We start from the raw sequence: 3,336 nt of genomic DNA on the forward strand, positions 1-3,336 counted from the left end.
TCCCAGTGCTGCCGGTCAGGGGTACAGTGACCACTCAGCGTCATGTACTATGGAATGAAACAAGATCTAACAGAACGCCCTAGGAGAGCAGCTCGTTGCTGCCTGGGACTGGGACAACCCAGTATTATGATTTTGAAGGGGGGGGTTCAGGTTTACAGCTAGGTATTTTCACAAGTAAACCCAACAACTACTCAATACCATGTTCATATGACCATCTATGGACACATAGATCTTTCTTGATTTCATTCTGAAGCCTGAAGAACAGCCGGTGATGTGAACAGTAAATGACAGTCAGATCAAATAAGTACAATAGAAGAAATTCCATATTTTATTGTCACCAAGATATTTTGTAACAAGTTGATTTTAAAAAAAAAAAAAAAATCACCCTAGTTTTTGAAATTTTCCCTCAGGGGCAAGAAATGTTTCTGATAAACTATTTTTAATGTTTTTTTAATAGGCTATTTGTGTTCCAGTTGAGCAATGCCATCACGGATATCACTGTTGAGTCTTTGGCATTTAGTCAGAGGTAGCAGAGGCTTCACGTAGAAATCTCTTTGTCTGGCTTTTCTTTCTTGTCACCTTCTCCCTCTATGCCAGCATGATGTGGTTCACCAACAGGCTCAGGTTCCTTAAGTCTGTTTCTGGGACTTCCCCAGACAACTAAAGGGAAATGAAGACAGTCAAAAGAGGCCACAGCTGTGTTTGATTCTGATGAAATGTACAGAAGCCAGTTTTTTGATAGGAGAGCTGCTGGTGGTGTGAGATTTCTGGGAACAGTGTCCCCTGCATTAACAGGTTCTGCTCTGTGTCCCCTTCTTAATCTCAGGGTTTTGTTGTGGTTTGGGGTGTTGGGTTTGGTTTTTTTTTTTCTTTCTGTTGCCTGAGTCAAGGCATTCTAAGGCTTTCTGCTCGTTCCCTTCATCCTGCAAAAGCCACATACTTGCAGAATTGCTTGTTTCTAGTCTAGTGTCATTTGTAGTTTGGCTACTGCTGCTTCATAAGTGCTGGGCATCCATTTGTTCCTGCTCTGTTTTGTGAATTCAAGACAGTTGTAGCCTTTTCAGTCTCTAAACTCTGACTCTTCCTTTTCAATTTGTTTTTCTGTCTCGGATATTATGGCTGATATAGGCTGGAAAGGGATTTCATTGTTCCCAGGCTCAGAGTCTTCCTCATCAGGTACACTCTTTTCTTCTTCTCTTTTTTTTTTTTTTATTTTTCCTCTTTCCTTTTCTTCTTGTCTCCTTCTCACTCTCCCCTCTCATTCTAGTTTCTGTTGTTATTCATGTGCTTTTTGTTCTGCAGTGTCTCTTTGGATGTGTTCATTTAAGGCATCAAAATCTTCTGCTGTGGTATGTTGTAGCCAATATAAACCCTTTTTTATTGATTTATCAATTTTTTTCCCACAGACCATGATAGCTGAGCAGGGTTCAGTTTGACATGGAAACTTGTATTTGTTGTCAATCTTTTCCAGAAAGAAGCAGTCAATGATATCTGTTTCTGACAGACCTCCTCCTTTGTCCTGCTTATTTGCCAGCACTAACATGGCTTTTCCTGGTATCACAGGGAAAACTTCTATCATGGCTTGTTTTGTTTCTTCTATTCTTGCACCATCACTGGGATCCACAACAAATATCAGACCATAGGACTCAACATAGTAATTCATCCAGATGTTTCGAATTTGTTTTCCAACCCCTAAATCAAAGATGGTGACTTCAAAATATTCCTTTTTTAAGGTGAATCTTGGAAATCCCAACTGTTGGAGCCACATCTTCAGGAGACTCTCCTTGCATTCCATGGACTACAGCAGTTTTGCCAGCATTATCAGGGCCTGCTATAGTTAGTGTCACCTTCCTGGCAGGTGCCTGCCACCATTTGAACAAGCTGCAACAACTGGCCATTAGACTCAACTTCCTGAAGTCTAGCCATCTCTGGCGTTAGTGGCTCTGGATATCTGGAGCAATAACATGGGCAGCCCAGAGCAGCCTAAGACAGCCAGGAGGTTAGATTCAACTTCCTGGAGTCTTGCCATCTCTGGCGTTGGTGGCTCTGGATATCTGGAGCGATAACATGGGCAGTCCAGAGCAGCCTAAGACAGCCAGGAGAGTGACCACAGGGGCCCAGACATTGTCTTGTCACTGTGATCGCTCACTGGAGGTGCAGCGTGCCTGCTCCAGAGCAGCACACAGCCAGCCCTCGCCACGGCATCTGCCAAGGGACCTGGTGTTGCCCTAGGCCGCACGTGGACACCTGAAGGGAATGGCAATGGTGGCACTGGCGTCCTCTCTTTTTATGCAATGTGCCTGCTCCAGAGCAGCAGACAGCCAGCCCTCGCCACAGCATCTGCCAAGGGACCTGGCGTTGCCGTGGGCCGCATGCAGACACCTGAAGGGAATGGCAACGGTGGCACTGGCGTCCTCTCTTTTTATGATGTTAACATTCTATGAATTCTGACAAAATCTTTCTGCCACTCTAATTGAGATTTTTCCAATAGTTCCATTATTCTTAACACACGAGGCAATTTATTGTGAGGTGTGAACTGAGATTGGGAGCCTCCTCCTTCTGGAAACCGTGTAAATGCGTGGATTTCTGCCCTTAGAGAAGTTACTAGCCATACTGGGCAGCCAAAGAAGGTTAAAGAAAGGGCTGTTGTCTCCGTCTTGCAGATGAATAAATCTTGCAGTGGTGAGGAGAAGGAGAGTCTTGCTCTGTGTTCACACAGGGGATCTGCACCAAAGATGGTACATCCCCTCACTGCTTCAGTACTGGAATCAAATTGCCCTTCCTCTCCAGTTCCAACCCAGAAGAGATCAGTCAGGACCTTTATATGACATAAACCACGTCAAGGCTTCACATTAACAATCTAATACTGTTGCAGTAACTTCAAAGATCAATTTAGGGCACGTCACCATTCAAAAGAGGGACAAGGTCCCAAGTCCATGCACCTAATGGTGTATTGATTCAGCAAACACCTAAGTGCTAGCTCTGCAAAAAGACTATTTCTCTGTGTTCCCAGCACGAATTCGGAGACAGTAATGATACCATGAGATGATGCTTTATTGCAAAACTATGGTGGCATTCCTAATGAAGCTTTAGTGTGGTCTTGAAGACCTTTGTCTTCAACTTACCAGTACTCTACGATAATTGAAAAAAAATATTTGCCTGAAGAAAGTCTTTTTGGAAAACACTAGTTTTAGCTATAATTAACATCATACATAGATTGTTTTCAATCTTTAGTATTATGATTTCACTTTGCTTAATCTTTGTATCTGCTATGATCTCATGTTCTTAGCATCTTTCACTTTTTTCTTCCTCTCCAGCCTGAACTTTTCGCTGGTT

General features: G+C 43.2%; 1 pseudogene; it reads right to left on the reverse strand.

The window, feature by feature from the left end:
* Positions 1–458: 458 nt before the first annotated feature.
* LOC104513546 lies at positions 459–1,928 on the reverse strand (annotated as a pseudogene).
* Between the last annotated feature and the right edge of the window lie 1,408 nt (positions 1,929–3,336).

This window comes from Eurypyga helias, unplaced genomic scaffold, assembly GCF_000690775.1.
Source record: "Eurypyga helias isolate BGI_N326 unplaced genomic scaffold, ASM69077v1 scaffold1688, whole genome shotgun sequence".
NCBI lineage: Eukaryota > Metazoa > Chordata > Aves > Eurypygiformes > Eurypygidae > Eurypyga > Eurypyga helias.